Raw genomic sequence first — 20329 nt, 5'->3', positions numbered from 1 at the left:
CTGTGGACATTATATAATTTTCTTTTGCAGATTTATAGAAATACTTGTTAATGCAAGTAGTCTAAAGATCTCATTTATTTCAAAAGAAAATGTGTCTTTTATGGCCATTGTATGTAGATAACAAGCACCCTCATTCACCATGGCCTTCTCTTGCTAATTCTTGAGATAATCAGGTCATAAGCTGCTCCTTAAGTCAACTGGGAGAAGAGAGAAAAGGGAAAGAAAAGAATGCATGAGAGTCTGTGGCTTCTGAAATTTCCAAGCAAGAGATGAATGATAGTTATGCTATGAATAGCTACACATAAATCTCAACATTTTTTAGTCCATTGCTTGCCCTGAATGAAAGAGCTCAGTAAAAACTTGATAGCACCACCGAGAGCTGTTGGCACATTCTATAATTAGCAGTAAATGGCTTCCCCAGGAAACCCCCTCTGTTATTGACCTTCATCCAGAAAATGTATCCTGGTTTTTTTTTTTCCTCTAACACTGCATATTAAAGGGGACATAAACCAACTCCATCTTTCCTCTTGCCGGCCAGCCCTTATGGTCCCCACATTAAAGGAAACCCATTGTTTTATCGAATATCCATCAGCTCGATGATCTTGTCTAATCAGATGTTTTAAGATTAAAATGTTGGCTCTTCAAATAGCCATGTATCCAATGGGTTGTGTGGAACATCCATTACCAATGACCAAATGATTTGTTGTTTTTAATTAAATCCAGTAACAGTTATTGGCACTTTTGCACTAATCTTGAATGCTGCAGTGTTTTTAAAGATGATGAATCTAGTTTCAATAAAGCAATGTGCAAAGTTCCTTTCTTATTAAATTTAAATTAGTTGGAGAATTTAAATAAATCATCACTGAAAAGAAGAGTGAGCAAATATTATCAGCTCAATAAATCTATCCCTTACACTGAAGAAGACAAGCTTATATTAACTGCTAGGCTGCATATGAAAGTTACAGAGTTACATCTACTGGAAGTACTTGGGGAAATAACTCATAAATGAAACACCAAGATATAAAGGGAACATTTCTTTTATATTTTATCTTTCAATGTTCTATTCCAGTCACACTGCTTCTGCTTCTCCCTCTAACCTCACTTATAACACTTCTAAACTCACCAGTATTGTCAACATGATCTACCATTTTTATGGCAAAGGTAACCCAGCATAAAAAAAAAAGAAAAAAAAAAGAAGAAGTAAGATGACTAAAAGGATTTTAACTGTATTTTTAAACCCTATTTACCATTATACAGTTCACTTACAGTTAAAAACTTAAAACTTAGATTTTAAATGGGAAAATAGCACAGTGTCTCTTAGTCATGTTGATTTACTGTCTTAATAGTTTTGTTAAACATTACATGTTGTCAGCTTTCTTAGACACATCCCTAACTATTCTAAAAGTCCACAATATTACTTATTCTCCCCAAATACACACAAGGATAAAACACTAAGGAATTATGATTTATAACAAATTATACACACACACACACACACACACACACACATATATTTGCTCATTCAAATGATCAAAATATGTTTCTCATATATAGCTGGTCTTCATCCCCAGTTCCTGGCTCACTGGGTTCCCAAAACCCAGGGTTTTTCCTAAGTATTGAAAGTGGTAAAATGTCTTTTGTTATCTTAATGACATGACTTTTAGACCCCACCTAGAAATAAGAGGCCATTTGCCAGGAAGACCAACTTTTTGATTAGAGTGTTGGAGTTTTCGGTCCCACTGCCCATTACCCTCACTGAGGAGGGAAGAGAAAAGGGGTCTGGAATTTGAGTCAATCAATGGCCAATGATTTAGTCAATCATAGCTATGTCATGAAGTTTCCATAAAAACCCAAGAGGATAGGTTTTTGTCTTTTTTTTTTTTTTTTTTTTTTTTTTTGGAGTTCTTCCACATTTGGGGAACAAGAATGCTTCCATGTGCCACAAATCTAGGCCCCAACCTCCACAAGGACAGAAGTTCCTTTGTTCAAGACCTCACCCTCTATCTCTTCATCTGGCTATTGATTCATATTCTTTACCATATCAATTAATCAACTGGCAAAGGTAAGTGTTTCCCTGAGTTCTGTGAGCCATTCTAGCAAACTAATTGAACCAAAGGAGGAGGTTGTTGGAACCTCCAATCTTAGCTGGTCAGTCAAAAAGCACAGGTAACTGTCTAGGACTTTTGACTAGTATCTGAAGAGGGAGCTGGAGGGACAGTCTTGTAGGACTGAGCCTTTTAATCTATAGAATCCAAGGCTTTCTCTTGGCAGATAGTATCAGAATTGAGTTGAATTCTCAGTCACCCCTTTGGATGTCCAAGAACTGCTCAATTCCCCATATTTTCAACACTGAAATTGGAACAGGAACCCTACAAGAAACACAATGCTAATTACCTTCAGCATTTATGACTTTCGTCACAGAGGTAAGTATATCCCATGCTCCAATATTCTATTGAATGTTATAATTGTAAGAGCATTAGAAATGATACAACCCCATTCCTTAATTTAGATGTGAGGAAACTGAAATTTGGAGCAGTCAGATCCAATTTGTCAGATCATGGAACCGTCAGTGATCGCCCTAAGAATAGATTCCGTATCTCTTATGTTGCAAGCCAAAATTCTTTCCATTATATCAGTTTATCTGTTCGCTAAAGGAAGTTTACTGAAAGAAACTAAAAGTGAACAGAGTGTTTGTGGGCCCTTTTCCTCAACGATAGACCACAAAAGTTAAAATTGGAAGTAGACAAGACCATTTAACTCATGCTCCAACTAAAATCCATTGTTCTTATTTGTTATTAAAGCACTGACTTTTACACTGATGTTTTACACTGACTGGAACATTCCAACAACCAGACCAGAAAAGCTGTAACAGCAATAGAATGCCTAAAAGACTTTATCCTTCACACCCCCTTCCCCGACCATGATCTCATGTTGAACATCCAGACCCCCACTGGTGACATGTGTTCTCTGCTTGCTCTTTTGCATATAACCCCCTGGACTTCTCCCTCTAATACTCTAGCTGTCCATCTTGCAGGCAGAGAAGTTAGTTGTTAAGGCTTGGGCCTGAAACCTTCCCTGGCTGCTGGCACCCAGTGTGAATTTCTCCCTTCTCTTTTCCCAACCCTTATCTCTTGAGTTATTGGCTTCTCTTGTGATGAGTTTACTCAAGTTTGTTCTGCAACAGTGTTGGCAAACCCAGCCAGGAGCTATGCTTTCAATTTGTCTAGGGCCCTTGGGATTCCCTGGGATGGAGCAGTTGGCTCAGCAGCACATCAGGGCTTACCCGTTTGTTTCCTAGTTAGTGGCTATGACAGATAGGTCACAAGAGGATACACCTAGCTTTTTATATCCCGAGTGCATTTGTGAGTAAGGAAAGGAAGAGCCAGAGGTCCAGAGTCTGACTGTGGTAAGCTGAGATGAGAAAGAAACCTGCTTCAAGATTCAACTCTAAGATTTACTATCTATCTGTGTGGTGCAGGACAAATCATTTGCCCTCATTGGGCTTCAATTTCTTCATTTAAAGAAGTTTGGGTTATCTGATGAGTTGTTTCCTTACAGTGATGAGCATCTGATAAGTAACTGAATAGACATGTTAATTTCAGGGCATACAAATAACAATCATATTGTTATAGTGCCATGCTTTCCAGTTCCTGGATTAGTCAAAATCTAAAATAAAAAGGTTTAAATGTCAAAGTTGTTCATTGGAAGTATCCCATACATAAAAAACATTGGATTTTTTTGTTAAGTGTTGTTTTGTTTTGTACTGGTCACATCTTTTTCTATTCATGCATGATAGTAATTGTGCCCACTTAAATAATTAATAATCAGTTGATAAATACGGCATTGTAGTGAAGAGATAACCAAGTAACTGCCCATGACAGAATATCTCCCACTGTAAACAATTATAAAAATAGACAAAATATGTGAAGCTGCTGTTTTGGGGCACTGAGAAGCAGGCAGCACAGGGCTGTGATCCTGAAGAGTAGGAAAATCCACATGGTGAACTTTATCTCAACTTTCTGCCTGGAAGCACTTACCAAATTTCTAAGAGAAGAGAGCCCAAAGAGAAAAGTTCTGAGCCACTAAAGAGGATGGAATTTGCAGACAGGATATAGGGGCAAAGAGACGTCACAGAGAGAAAGCTCTATATATCTGCATGAAGACTCCCTTGCATTTTTGGCCAAATTTTAAGCTACTCGTGCATATAATAAGGTTCCATAAGGCCTCTCAAAGAACAGCTGCTAGGGGTTGTGAGCTGAGTGGAGACTTCAAAATTCCAAATATCCAGAGCAGTGAGACTCTGCTACACATACCATACATTCCATTGAGATCCCATAAAGTTTACCAAGGGATAGTGGCCAATATGGTATAGCCTTATTCTAACCTAATGGCTCTCAACTTTATTAGTTCTCAGTTTTATTCCCCAGGAGACATATAGCAATGTTGACAGATATTTTTGCTTGTCAAAACTATGAGGAGATTATTTGTATCTAGTGCATAAAGATTAAGGATGTTGTTAAGCATACTATAATACACAAAATATACCCCACCCTACCTTGGCAAAGAATAATCTAGTCTAAAATTCAATAGTGCCACTGATGAGAAACATGGATCTAACCCTGCTATTCCGGGCCTGCTTGTAAGTGATACCTACCCATTAAAGCTTGAAGCCAGTCCTTAATGACTGAAGCTTAACTGTTACTAAATTAACTCCCTATCAGAACAAAAGTCAATACCCTTAAAATAAATCCAAATAATTGATACCCATAATGGATTATACACAAAATCCAGCATATAATAAAAAATTCCTAGATATACGAGAAAGCAGGAAAATATAATCCAAAACAGGAGTGTGGGAAAGTAGTCAATATAAATATACCCAGAGATGATATATAATGAGTTTTGCAAATAAAGATCTTCAAACACATGTTAAAAATATACTCAAGAGTTTAGAGGGAAAGGTGGACAGAATAAGTAAACAGATGGGATATCTCAGAGGAGAAATAGAAAGTAAAAATTGGAAATTTATAAAACTGAAGTTGGAAACTATAGAACTGAAAATTCAATGTCTGAAATGAAAATTAACCATCTGGGCTTAAAAGAAGATGGAACACCACATAAGAAAATTTTAGTGAACTTGAAGACAACTTAATATAAGCTATTCTAACTAAAGCATGCAAAAAAAAAAATACTGAATCAAAACAGTATGGTACTGATACAAAAATAGACACATAGATTGGTGGAACAGAATAGAGAGTCCAGAAATAAATTCACGCTTTTACGGTCAATTAATCTATGACAAAGTGTACAAGAATATACAATGGGGGGAAAAGTCTCTTCAACAAATGATGTTGGGATAATGAGACAGCAACATGCAAAAGAATGAAATTGACCACTTTCTTATATCATACACAAAAATAGTCTCAAAGTGGATTAAAGTCCTAAATGTGGTAACTGAAACCACAAAAATCTCAGAAAATAACACAAGTAGTAATTTCTCTGACATTGACCATAGCAACATTTTTCTAGATACCTATCCTGAGGCAAAGGAAACAAAAACAAAAGCTAACTATTGAGACTACTTCAAAATAAAAAGGAAGGAAACCATCAACAGAACAAAAAGACAAGCTACTGAATGGGAGAACATATTTACAAATGATGTATCCAATAAGGGATTAATATCCAAAATGGGTAAATATCTTACATAACACCATACACACACAAAAACAAATAATTCAACTAAACAGTAAGTGAAGAGCATGAATAGACATTTTTCCAAAGAAGACATACAGGGGCCTACAGGCACAAAAAAAAATAAAAAATAAAAAAGATGTTCAACATCACACTAATCATCAGGGAAAGGCAAATCACAATCACAGTGAGATATCACCTCATACCTGTCAGAATCAAAAACAAAGAAATTCCAAATATTGTCAAGGATGTGGAAGAAAAAGAAACATTTGTGCATTGTTGGTAGGAATGTAAATTGGTGCAATCACTGCGGATAACAGTATGGAAGTTTCTCAAAGAATTAAAAATAGAACTAACATATGATCCAGTAATTTCACTACTTAGTATTGATCCAAAGGGGACAAAAACATGAATTTTAGAAGATACATGCACCCATGTATATTGAATCATTATTTGTAATAGCCAAGATATGGAAGCAACCTAAGGCCCCTGCATAGAGGAATAGATAAAGAAGATGTGAAACATTATTGTTGTGGAATATTAGTCAGCCATAAAAAAGAATGAAATCTTGCCATTTGCAACAACACAGATGGATTTACAGAGTATAATGCTAAGTGAAATAAGTGAAAGACAAATACCCTGATTCACTCATATGTGCAATTTAAGAAACAAAGAAATTAAAGATGCACCACCTGCAGAGGATGAACACTAAGAATTATCACTGACATCTCATCAGAAAAAAATATGACCCAGAAGACAATGTAATGATATCTTTATAGTGCTGAAAGAAAAAACAGTCAAGTTCTGGTTTGTTTGTTTTTTTTTAAAGGGAGGAGACATTTTTGAACAAACAAAAGTGCAGCGAAGTTGTTGCTAACATCAAGAATTCGGGGTTTTTTTTTAATTTTTTATTTTTTATAAACATATATTTTGCTAACATCAAGAATTCTTAAACGGACTTATTTAAGATGAAGGGAAGTTATACCAGACAGGAATTTAATTACAGGGGAAAAAAACGAAGCTTGCTGGAAAAGTGAAGTCATTATCCTCTTTTATCAGAAAACATCTTTCTGACGGGTCTCCCTGTGCCTTCTCTTGACTTCACTTTGGTGATTGTGAAATTTGAATTATCACCACAGATGAAGGGCACATCATACCAGGCTGTCAATTGTGATGCTGTATGTGACCAAGATAAATAGACAGCTAGAAGGGTACAGTAATCCACCCAAAGTGGCTTTCAAAAGCAAACGGCCCACAAATCAATCCTCACCCCAGACCAAAATCCTTCATGTGTCCCAGAATCCTACATAATCTGGCCACAGCCAAAGGCTCCAGCCTCAACTTGCCCCAGGCTCCTCTCATTCTTTGCTGTGGTATGCTGTGTTTCCTTCAATTTCTTGAACAACACATTGTTCTCTCCTAGTAGGTGTTCTATGCATATTCTGTGAAATAGTCTGTAATATTGTCCCACCCCCACCTGCCTTTGTCAAGCTAAATCATCCTCCTTCACAATCCAGCTAATTATACATTTCTCAGGGAAGCTGTCTCTGAGCTCCCTAATATGTTTGTCATGCACCTCTAAGTGAGGTCCATCTGCTACAGAGCAAAAACTATTTGTGCAATTATTGAATTCATGTCTATTTCTGCGTGACTGTAAGTTCGATGAGGGCAGGGTCAAGTCTTTGATCCTCTCACTATTATAACCCAGAGCTTAGCGGATATCTGGTCTTGAGCAAATGTCTGTAAAATAAAAGATTATTGAATACCAGGAAAAAAGAGGTTTGGGGGATAACTGTTAAAAAATAGAACATGGGCCAATAATGGTGTCAGTTATGATAAGCTTCACATCAGCAAACCAAGACTTATACCTAACCTAACTACAGTTTCAGCTCCCCAGGAACGCCACTTTTAGCCAGTCAACGTGGAATTACATGGTTAGCACTAGTGAAATAACCTGCTCAGTGGACCCCTTCCATTTCCCTTACGAGGGTGATCTTGCCTGAGACAATTCATTCTTCACCAATAATTTCTTTTTCCAACTACCTTTCTGCCTTTAAGAAACCTGCCACTGGTACAGCCCTTCAGAACCCCCTTCTATTGCTATATGGGATACTGCCCAATTCATGAATTGTGGAATAAAAACCAATTAGATCTTTAAATTTTCTTAGTTGATTTTTTGCTATTTAACACAGTCATACACCCTCTTCCTTTTGAGTGTGCTGGCATTTGAGCCATGGTGTCCAGCTTAGGAAAGGGGCTTCAGAATGCCAGACAGGGCTATCCTGGAGGAGATCAATCACTGAAGCCAGAGTCTATGCAGGAAGAATGAAGAATTGCTTCTGCATAGATTCAAGGCAGAAACATAATCTTGGATTTAACAACAACAACAAAAAGGTCCTCTTATTTTAAATGCAACTTAACCAGAAATGGTAGGGAAAAGGAGACACATGCATACGTAAACATGCATACCTCACACTGCACTGAAAGTCACAGAAATAGCTGCAGAGTTGATGGCAACCAGCCAAGGATTTATATCACTCTTTTTCCCTTCTTTGGGGAAAACAATTTACATTGATAAAAATTTGAAACAGATAATAATAAAAAAAAAAGTTGGTTCCATTCAACTGCATCAACATCTTAATCTTCAAACTAAATCAAGGGGAAAAGGTACCAAGAGACCACCCTGCTGTTCTCAGGAGCAAGTTGCATAATTTACATAGATGTCTGCAATGAAATTGGATAAGGCCACAAAGTGCCTTTTTGTCCTTTGAAGGTCAAAATACACATTTCTTTCTCCATATGTAGGAATAACCTATCACATTTGCTGGTAGCTATACTTCCAACACGTAAAAAATTTTCTCTATAAACAGACTCCTGGCATGAGTTGTTGAGTGCTTCTTTCATTTTTCATTTTCCAAGGTTCATACACCTCAAAAAGAAAAAAAGTGATCACATGCATTTATAATGACTGACATCTCAGTTCGGTAGATTATATGCTAAGGTGCGAGAAACATGATTCTGCCTTTAAAAGTATCATTTGGCATATTTTATTCATCCTGCCTTTCATTTTTCTTTTTGAAGAGATCTTGCCTGAGAGTTTGGAATAAATAGGTCTTTGTTAAGATCATCTTCTATTCTCTATAACTGTTACAAAGTGTCCTATTCTGCTGGGCCTTATGACTCACCGGTAATTCCAGAGCTCACAAATGACAGAAGTCAAGTCTGACATAGGGCCTAATCCAGGTCTGCAGGCATATGCTTCTTTATTCTACAGAGGGATGCAAAGACCAGCCACACAGATGTGATCAAACATACACACACACATGCCCTAGGGTGCATATGCACACATGTGCATGAGCACACACAGGCATACACATACACTTGCACATACACATATTCACCACACAGGCACATGGATTAAAGATACCTCAAGAGTGGATTTAGAATAGATGCTAGAATTTCCTTGAAGTAAAGGAGTTCTTTAAGAGAGGTAGGATCTAATCTTGATAAGAGCAGTTCAGATATGTTTTAACTAATGTAATGCAGTAAATAAGTAAAGCTTAAAAGTTCCACTTAACTCTATGATTGCATGCTATCTCTGAGATTGAAATACCAGCCAATTAGGGTTGCCAGATAAAATATAGGACACTCAGCTAAATATGAAGTATATGGGATATACTTAGACCAAAACATTATTTATCACTTATCTGAAATTCAAATGTAGCAGGTGTCATATTTTTATGACAATATAAACTTTCAAGGTTTACTTATTCACATAGTCAATGAACAGACCTGCAAGAAAGCTCTTAACACAGGCCCAAATTCACCTTGATCCTTGTCATCCTGAGCCTTTACTTGAACTGGTTGCGGTGGGCTCAGCCACAAGCTTTCCTCAAAACTGGGAAGTGAGGAGAATCCCAGGACAGGGAGCAACACCCACATAGTTCAGGACCGCGTGGCCACAATGGTTGTGGCTGTCTCTGCCGCTGAGGGCTGAGTTCATGTTACTCAGCAAGCTAACCCATGAGGGGTATGGAGATACTACCATTCATTGTAGATCTGGACACCTGCTTGTTCCATGCTTGCTGTTCCTCCATAAACTTGTGTGCCTTGCCACACCTGCGGGTGAAGTGTGCATTGAATGGCTTTCAGCAGGAGTCCCCACAACCAAATCCTAAATCTCTCCTCCTCACTTATTTCTTCTCAGTGAAGATTCACCACTGAAAAACTCGGGACTAATCTCATGGATTTTGTTCACATCCTCTTGAATATTCTTATTTAAATTCACCCGTATTGCTTGTGATTGTAAGAGAGATAGCCATTATCCAGCATTTACAATCAAAGAAGCCAAGGCTGTGTCATGAATATATACCATGCTTTCCAGGACCCCCTGTGGAAGACATGGAAGACATGACCTCCTGTGCACTGGAGATGTGATCTAGCCAGAGAGCAGAACATTTATACGTTAAACACATTTGTAGGTACACACACAATAGACCAAATGCAATTGTAAAATAGTTTGACCCATGAGCCCTTTGGACAAACAGAAATAACCCATGCCCTCCTTTGATTTATCTAGGACATCTAAATGAATACTATGACTGAAAACAAATGAAAGCAATGGTAAGCTGAAATATGATTTTTCAAACAACATATTCTCCTCTCCATATTTCCCCTCTACTCTGTTTAGAATCACAGAGGATGTTTTTCCTCTTTTGTAATATGTGTACACAACTACAGAGTTAGCATTTGGCATTTGCTCAGATGAATCCTGGCTTTAAGGAATACGTCCACAGAAATGATTCTACAATTGTCATTCTTGCTTTGGTTTCTCAATATGTTCTCGCAAACAGTATCTTGAAAGTGGGTATCACTGGTTATGGAGAAGATTTAAAATCCTACACCTGTATGTTAGATGCCCCATTATTCCCATTGCAGACCTATGAATTTAGAAGGATAATGTAGGTCAGGACCAGTAGAAGTAAAAAGTCCCTTAAATAAAAGGCCCTTAAATAAAAGGCCCTTAAATAAACCCAAGGATGGGGACAGGGGTGCCTGGAAGTGCATTAACAGTCTCATCTTGCTCACGATATGAAGACTACACACCAGATTACCTTTTTCTCTAAATAATGGCTTTATTGAGATATAATTCACATACCATAAAGTTTGTAATCAAGGGATGCCTGGCTGTCTCAGTCCATAGAACATAGAGCTCTTGATCTCAGGGTTATAAGTTCAAGCCCCACGTTAGGCAAGGAGCCTACTTTTAAAAAATTAATTAATTAAAAATAAATAAACAAAGCATACAATCCAATGGTTTTTATTATATTTACAGAGATGTGTAACCACCACTATCTAATCCCAGAACATTTTCATTGGTGCATAAAGAAATACCATACACACTTACAATCACTCTCCCTACCTACATCTCCCCAAGCCCTTCTCAACCACTAATCTACTTTTTGTCTGCATATATTTGCCTATTCTAAACATTTAATATAAATGGAATCATATAAAATATGGTCCATCATGACTGGTTATTTCATTATGCTCAGTATGTTCATTATTTCAGGTTAATGTTTTGAAGTTCAGCATATTGTAACATGTATCAGTATTTCATTTCTTTCTAAGGCTGAATTAATAATCCATCATATGGACAGACCACATTTTGTTTATTCTTCCATCTCTTCATGGACTTTCAGGTTGTTTCCACTTTGGGGACATTATGAATAATGCTTCCCTGAATATTTGTATGCACATTTTTATGTGGACACATGTATTCAAATCTTAGTCAATTACCTTTAAGTGTAATTGCTGGGTCATGTGGAAACTCTATTTATCACTTTTAGGAACTCCCAAACCGCTTTCTAAACAGCTAAACATTCCCTCTGGCAATGTATGGGAGCTCTCATTACTTCTTAATGTTGACAGAAAAATATGCATAAGCATGTTTGTTAAAGGGCTAATGGTAAAGCTAGACAAACTAGAAACAGGTAAATGAGTTCCAAATCATAATTTAAAGTGAATAAAGAATAGTCTAACAATTAAAGGTCTTCTGAAAAGAAAATATACAACGGGTGCCTGGCTGGCTCAATTGACAAAGCATGCAACTCTTGATTTCATGATTGTGAGTTTAAGCCCCATATTGGATATACAGATTATTTAAAAACAAATACTTTTTTTAAAAAGCAGAGAATACATGAATTGCTAAATTCTTGCATATTTTCAAGGTTCAGTGAACTGTACCATGGTGGCCATGAGTTCAGAACATCGTATATTCCCCATTCCAGAGACAGGACCTTATTTCCACTACCTTGCCACTCATGAGATGTGGACACATCACATGTTTGACCACAAAAGTGTGAGCAGAAGTTATGTGTGTCATTGCCGGGCAGAAGATTTAAGGACTAAGATTTACCATGGACTCTTGCACCCTGCCACAGAAACCATCCACACTGCAGATGGCACATTCCTGTTGGTCTGGAGAAAGAAGTGACAATATAGAGACTCAACCACTTATAGACATGTCCCATGAAGAAAAAGAAAAGAAAAATCTGCTTCTTTAAACCATGACTTTCTGGAGTTATTACCATAGCAAAACCTAATCTACCATACAAAATATTAGTATCAGAATTGGGGACATCATGAAGAATTTATAATATGTGGTATAGACTTAGGTGTCAGGCAGCATGCTTATGAGAAAATTATTATTGGAGGCCAAAAAGGTCACAAACTACATAATACAGTAGCAAAATATCTTATAAAACCATTGTTTGCCATAACTCAGAAGTCAGATCATATGCTTAATGAACTTATAATTCAAATGGAAGAGGTTAGAAAATGGAACTAGTCTATGATAGTTGTTATAGGTTGCAGTTAGTACATTTTTACGAGAAAAAAAAAAAAAAAGCAACTCAGAAAGGAATTGGCCAATTTTCAAGTAGGAGTAAAAGGAAATAGAATCTAAAAAGTCATGGATTTGCAGAGTTGGAAAAGTCATGGATTTTCTCAATTCCAAATGGTAGAAGATAAAGCTGTGGTGGCCTCTGATGAGCTCTACCACTGAGTTCAGGAAGCCTTCAAAGACAAGGTGACTTCCAAGCCTCATTTTGAAATATAATCAGTAATATATCAAGTTATAAAAGCAGTGAAAACTGCTCCAGACAGAAAGAACCAATGGACAAAAGAAAATATTTGTGAAGCAACTTGGGGGTGTTTGGGGAAATACAAATAGTATTGCATCACAAGTTTCCAAACTCTCCAAAGCAGAGGATACCTTTCTTCAAGCTTAAAATCTAGCTTGATTCTAAAGTGAAAGGAGACTTCTTCCAGTCTCTGTGGATCGCATTTTGAAAATCACTTGAGTAAGTAGTCAGCCTTCAGGGTCCATGTTATCCCGCAATACCAAACCAAGGGAATACAGAATCAGATAGAAGAGTTAGAAGGAAGCCCCTATAGATAAACTGACCAAGCAAGAGGCTCTTTCAACAGTCAAAGCATGAAAGAATGAGGTCCTAAAATTTATGATGGCTCTGAGGATAGCTTGGAAACAATGTATTTCAGAGACATTGAGGAGTGAGAGTAAATAGACTGGACCACTGATTACATGGAATTTGGGAAAAGGATAGAGAGAGGAGAGGATCAAGAATAAGTTCCAGATTTCCAACTTGGGGGGCAGGATGAGTATAGGCACTAGCAACCCAGAAAGAGAACACAAGGGGCCCCTGGATGGCTCAACTGATAGAGCATGACCCTTGATCTTAGGGTTGTGAGTTCAAAACCCACACTGGTACGGAAATTACTTAAAAATAATTTTTTTCTTTTTTCTTCCTTTTTTTTTAATTACTGTTTATTTTTCTATCAACCTTATTTCTATTTTGTTTGCTTTTGTGCAAGAGCTGCTAATACCATTCAATGATTTATCTACCCATTCAGTGGCCTAAGCAGTGGGAGCTGCAGACCAGTCTTCAATGGCCAGCTGAGCCTTCTAGTCTTCAGTAGAGAACTGCTAAATAGGCACGGGGCGAGGGGGCACCTGAACGCCTTCAGACCATTCTGTGAATTCAGGTTGAGTAGCGGTAAACTTGGGAGCTGGAGTAGTCCATTCATCCTGAAATTCCTCCTTGGTCACAGCCTTTTAAGCAGCAGCCTGCTCTTCCTTTTCAATCTCTTCAGGATCTCTGTAGAAGTAGAGAACAGGCACGACCTCCCATGGATGTTCATGGGAAATAGTATCATGCATGCACAGGACTTCCCTGGCCAGCATCCACCACCTCAGACCCGCTGAGTGAGCTCCCTTGTTATTGCAAGGGATGGCGACGTCCGCATAGCGCAGAGGAGAGTCTGTGTTACACAGAAAAATGGTAGGCAGGTTAACATAAGAAGCCTCTGTAAGAGGCTGGTGGTCAGCCCTGGGATCAGCAACCACCAGAAGTCTGGGCTCCCAGAAGGCTGCTTGGATCTGGTTCGTGAAGGTTCCAGGAGTGAAGAGGCCAGCAATAGGAGTGGCTCCAGTAACAGCAGCAAACTTTAGCTCAGTTTGCTGGCCAGTATTCCTGGATGATATGACACTGACATCAGCTGGGTTTACAAGGGCAATAATGACCCAAGCTGCCAGCAGAAGCTTCTCCCAGGTTCTCTTCAGATTTATGATGTAGATACCATCACTTTTGCGTTTGTAGATACACTGTTCCATTCAGAAGTCAAGGTTAGGGCCACCTAAGTGGGTTCCTGCTGCAAGAAATTTGAGGATATCCTTCTTCATTTGCAGAACATCAAGGGCTCCAGACACTGTGAAAGTTTCCCTTTAAGTTATGATGGGAACACAAAACAACATTGTATTGACCCCTCCCTGGGTAGTGTGGAAAGAAATATAGGATCTTAAACAAACAAACAACAACAACAATAAAAAGGATAGGATGCTTGGGTGGCTCAGTCCGTTAAGCATCTGCCTTCAGCTCAGGTCATGATCCCAGGGTCCTGGGATGGAGTCCGCATTGGGTTCCCTGCTCAATGGGAGCCTGCTTCTCCCCTCTTTGGCTCCTGTCCCCTGCTCATGCTCTCTTTCACTATCTCTCTTTCAAATAAGTAATCTTAAAATTTGTTAACTAATTTTTTTTTAAGATAAGAATACAAGATAAACAAAGATGGCAATCAGCAGCAAAAGGCTTGAGTTTATTTGCAAACATGCTGAGTTTGGAATATCTGCATGATAGCCAGTTTTAAGTGTCCAATGGAAATTTAACACACAAGTAAGTAGTTGGGAACTCTAGGAAATGCCAAATGTGGAACACTGCTTAAACGCCTAAAGAAAATATTAAGTATCACAATCCCATCCCCCACCTTGGGAAAAACAACATATCCCCACAACCAAGAGCCAGCCCCATTCCATTCTTTCTGCCCACAGAAGGGGACCCAGTGTGTTTGTACCCACAGTGGGCCAATGTTTAACTCAAGCAGCAGAAGATAGTCTGTCATCTTCTGTGAAGGAGAGAGGGAAGTTGTTTTCATTATTTCTCCCTTTATTCCTGCCTCAGACCTCCTTCTATTCAGTAAGTAAATCAGCAGTAAGTAAACCAAGGTTGTGTTTGCTCCTGTTAGACAGAGCTCTATCTCAAGGATGGTTAGATACCGATTGTGAAGAAATCAGAAGGTGAGGCAGGGTGTTTAATGATTTCAAGCTTATTATTGAGATAGACCCCACAGTTACTCCTCTGAGTCAAACAGCATGATGAACAAATATCCTTAAACAATTTCATTCAAATTACCAGTTGCTGAGAAAATAAAACTATAACTCCTAATCTTTATTGGTCCAAGGGAGAATCATTAAATGATTATAGAATGGTGTGCTTCTATGGGGTCAGGTTTCCTGGGAAACGGGCTCTGAGAACGTGTGCAGGATTTTCAATGCAAGTGTTCTTAGGAGCCTGTGAAAGGGAGGGACTCTAGAAGGGGCAGAGGGAGCAAGTGCACTGTAATGCCTCAGTACACTCCACCTCTAAGGCAAGAAACCTGGGATTTTTTAGCCACCTATGGACCAGTCCCTGGGTGCAAGTAGCCCCCAGGAAGCAGGTATGACTTAGACATGTCAATTTCCCAGCAGCTGTTCACCTGAAAAAATGGCCATGGTGTCTTTGGGGAAAAAGAGTGCATGTCATTACCATATACCCTTGCCATGGTGTCATAGGGTCCTTTCTTGTGGGTACTCAGCTTCTCTTTGAGCCAGTGGGGTTCAGTTTCAAATTTCTGGAAACACTAGCTAAAATGTATAGCTGAAGATAAGTTTTTTTACTGAGTACTTTGCCTCTGAGAATAGATATACTATTTTTAAGAACATCGTGGTTTGTTTGTTTTGTTTTGTTTTCCAGAGCAATCTCAACATAGAGAATGAAAACTGATGACCTTACATTCAATACAAGAATTCTTTTTATATGTTCTAAGCCAAGAAAAAGAAATCTGTATATCACATGTGCATGCCTGCTAAAGTGTGAGTATGTGTGTGTACGTGCATGTGTGTTAATTTTGTCCTAATTAAAAATAAGGAGTGTTCCTTTATGGCACCCCTTTGTTGTTTTCTTTTAAGATTTTATTTATTTATTTGACAATAAGATTTTATTTATTTATTTATTTGAGAAAGAACAAGCACAACAGAGGGAGAGGGAGAACCAGACTCCTGGCTGAGCAAGGAGCCAGATGGAGGACTCAGTCCCAGGATTCTGGGATCATAACCTGAGTCAAAGGCAAACAACCCACTGAGCCACCCAGGCACCCTTATAGTACTCCTGTTGAATTCCAGCTTATTTGTCACACTAAACAAACTTCATTCGCTTCTTGCTCACTTCTTTTCCCCCTTAATCATTCTGGACCCCAATTTCTATTTGAGTCAACTGACACCCATGTATATGTGCACAATGTATCACTCAGCAGACATGACTTTTTCCAAGATAGACACCCTTAATATTTGCCAGTGTTCTCCATAGGATGTACAACAATAATGCAAGGAAAGCCAGAATTGTAAGTGATGAATTACAAATGCGATTTAAATTATGTAATAGGATTACCACATTAAATGCAAGAGTCCCAGTTACAATTGAATTTCAGAACAACTATGTAACTATAGTTTATATATGTATTAGTGTAAGTATGTCCTGTGCAATATTGAGACATACACTAAAAATTATTTGTTATTAATATAAATTCAAATTTACTGGGTACTTTGTATATGTTTGTTTGTTTTGCTAACTCCGACAAGCCTACTATACACAATTAGTAGACATTACTCCTCCACATTTCTTAATTTTACTTCTGCCCTTCAATCTTATCTGTCATTGAAATCCATATTGCCTTTCCTCCTTGCAGATAAGCATTAGGATCATGGAAAATGCTGAAGATAACAGACAAGCGGGCACATCTCTCCCGTTTACATCACAGAAAAAGTTGGAACCAAACTGCCTTCTCATCGTAAAAACACACTCAAGTTTGTTCAGAAGTTTAAACATTCTTGGCAGAATTTTAACTATCACACACCGATATACAAAACCAGGATTTTTTATGATCCACTTTTCATGGCACACCCTAAAAAGAATCATCCCAAAGCTATGCCTTTATATAATTCACAGTTTTTGCTACATTTTCAAAAATGCTAGGACTTAAACAATAACTGTTGATGACTGCTCTCATGTCTTTGGGTCAACTGGTCACTTCTGGCGTCTGCTCCAGACTCCGTCAAGCTTGGCTATGCTTCCCTGGGCAGCTGCTAACATCAGGCTGCTCGGTGTGGAAGTGGTTGCGCCAGGGAGTGTCACTTTTCCAGAAGCAGGTAGGCCATTGGCAGAGCGCAGGTGATGGAGACCTCTGCCTCTCATTATCCATTAGACTAGCTCAGGCTTGGCAGGGATCCAAGAGAGAAGCAGGCAAGGCTCCGTGAGGCCTTAGGGTCAAAACTAACACGCCTTTACTTTCACGGCATTCTGCTAGCCAACACATGTAAAAAGCCAAACCAGATTCACAGAGGGGGAAATGGAGTCCATTTCCTTTCGGGATGGCCTGCAAAGGACATGGATACTGGAAGTGCTAGAGAACTGGATTTATTTTTCTAATCAATCTGCCCATCTTTAAATACATTATTTGAGGGCATCTGGGTGGCTCAGTTGGTAAAGGGTCTGATTTTGGCTGAGGTCATGATCCCAGGGTTCTAGGATCGAGCCCTACAATGGGCTCCCCTCTTAGCACGGGGGTCTGCTTCTCCCTCTCCCTCTGCCCCTACATATGCACGCTCCCTCTCTCTCTCTAAAATAAATAAATAAAATCTAAAAAATAAATAATAAAACTAACTAAATAAATACATTACTTAATGTGCAGACATTTTGTGAGGTAGCAAAAACTTACTTAGGGAAAAAAGCCATGGGTTGACTTACCTGATACCTGGTCCAGAATAGCTACCTGTCATTGTCACTTCAACATCAGAACAACCTCCTGTGCAAAACTAAATCGCTCCAACCACCTTTGTTAACTAGGTGATCCTTCGTGACTTCCTGCATTTCAGAGCTTGTGTGTTTATTAATAATGAAGGTGAAAGACAAAGTTCTTTCTTCATACCACCATCATATTCAATTGAACATCTACCAATTGCGTCACATTCACCCAGCATTTCAAAGGAACCATACCAATGCAATTTTCATGGGTATTATTGGAAGTTCAGCTTTATTAGAAGCCATCAAAGTACCAGTGTGTAATATTTTGATGCATAATATTAAACATCTCATACAGTTGCCCTTAAATTCCATACTTTTCTCTAATTTTTTATTGTTTTAACCCAATTGTTCATTTCCTATGTGAAATCACTTAAATTTTTTACTTTGTCCTTGCTTCACTAGCCAATGTATCTCTGCAGAGAGCACACCAAGGGTTTTGCTCTCTCACCTTCAACCACAGGCACAAAAGCAAATTCAGGTTGTAAAACATTATGAAGTGAATGATACTGTTGGGTCCATTATCAAAGGAACGAGACTGAGACAAGATGAAAGTTATTTAAAACTTTATTTTGTGCCAAGCTTTAGAAGTCAGACTAATTGGCCAGGTGAACGAGACTGAAACAAAGTTAAAGTTATGTAAAGCTTTATACTACTCCAAGCATTAGAAGTCAGACTGACCAGCCAGGGCCGTCTCCAAAGAGATCGACCACCCCCAGCTGACCCGACTGACTGACCAGTCAGGGCCGCCTCCAAAGAGACCCCTCCCAATCTTACAGGCTACATTTTATTGCGTAAAACTGCAACCCATATCTTGGTATCTCAACCCACTGGGTTTGTGTGTCTCTTGCTGATTGGCTAGTTTCATCTTGTCTGGTGACTAGTTATTCAAGAATACCCTATACCAGGAACTGTTACAAACAGTACTTTCTGGGAAGGTTTAGTCTATTAACATATTCAGTGTGAATAATAAGATGGTCGTCCTTCCCAAGATGGAGTCATTTTGGTTTGGGCGGACCTTCTCACTGTTACAAATAGTACTTCATACTGATTAGATGTCTCCATCGGGCCTGACTCGTCCTTGTATTCTGGGCTCTGTTATCAGGAACTAGCCTGATAATATTTTACTGGTTTCCTGGACATGCTTCTAAGTAAGTTTCTCTGGCGGGAGAGTCAATTTAAGTTTACTGCACAAACAACAAACTGGCTATTTTTTTCCTTTTTTTCTTTCTTTTGAACGTAACAGTATTCATTGTTTTTGCACCACACCCAGTGCTCCATGCAATCCGTGCCCTCTATAATACCCACCACCTGGTTCCCCCAACCTCCCACCCCCCACCCCTTCAAAACCCTCAGATTGTTTTTCAGAGTCCATAGTCTCTCATGGTTCCCCTCCCCTTCCAATTTCCCCCAACTCCCTTCTCCTCTCCATCTCCCCTTGTCCTCCATGCTATTTGTTATGCTCCACAAATAAGTGAAACCATATGATAATTGACTCTCTCTGCTTGATTTATTTCACTCAGCATAATCTCTTCCAGTCCCGTCCATGTTGCTACAAAAGTTGGGTATTCATCCTTTTTGATAGAGGCATAATACTCCATAGTGTATATGGACCACATCTTCCTTATCTATTCATCCGTTGAAGGGCATCTTGGTTCTTTGCACAGTTTGGTGACCGTGGCCATTGCTGCTATAAACATTGGGGTACAGATGGCCCTTCTTTTCACTCCATCTGTATCTTTGGGGTAAATACCCAGGAGTGCAATTGCAGGGTCATAGGGAAGCTCTATTTTTAATTTCTTAAGGAATCTCTTTCCAAAGTGGAAATACTGTTTTCCAAAGTGGATGTACCAACTTGTATTCCCACCAACAGTGTAAGAGGGTTCCTCTTTCTCCACATCCCCTCCAACACATGTTGTTTCCTGTCTTGCTAATTTTGGCCATTCTAACTGGTGTAAGGTGGTATCTCAATGTGGTTTTAATTTGAATCTCCCTGATGGCTAGTGATGATGAATATTTTTTCATGTGTCTGATAGCCACAAAATGGCTATTTACCAGAGATGGAGTCGCTCTAGCTAAATAGGTCCTTACAGTACTCCTTAAAATGGCTACTTTAATGCTCCGTGATTTTCACCTCTATTTAAAAAAAAGAAAGAAAGAAAGAAAGA

At 38.7% G+C, this 20329-nt stretch overlaps 1 pseudogene; it reads right to left on the bottom strand.

Annotated features, from left to right (window-relative positions):
- Positions 1–12091: 12091 nt before the first annotated feature.
- Positions 12092–18139, bottom strand: LOC131837096 (small ribosomal subunit protein uS2-like; annotated as a pseudogene).
- Positions 18140–20329: the final 2190 nt, after the last annotated feature.

This window comes from Mustela lutreola, chromosome 7, assembly GCF_030435805.1.
Source record: "Mustela lutreola isolate mMusLut2 chromosome 7, mMusLut2.pri, whole genome shotgun sequence".
Classification (NCBI taxonomy): Eukaryota; Metazoa; Chordata; class Mammalia; order Carnivora; family Mustelidae; genus Mustela; species Mustela lutreola.
This window is presented reverse-complemented; position numbering and strand designations above follow the sequence as displayed.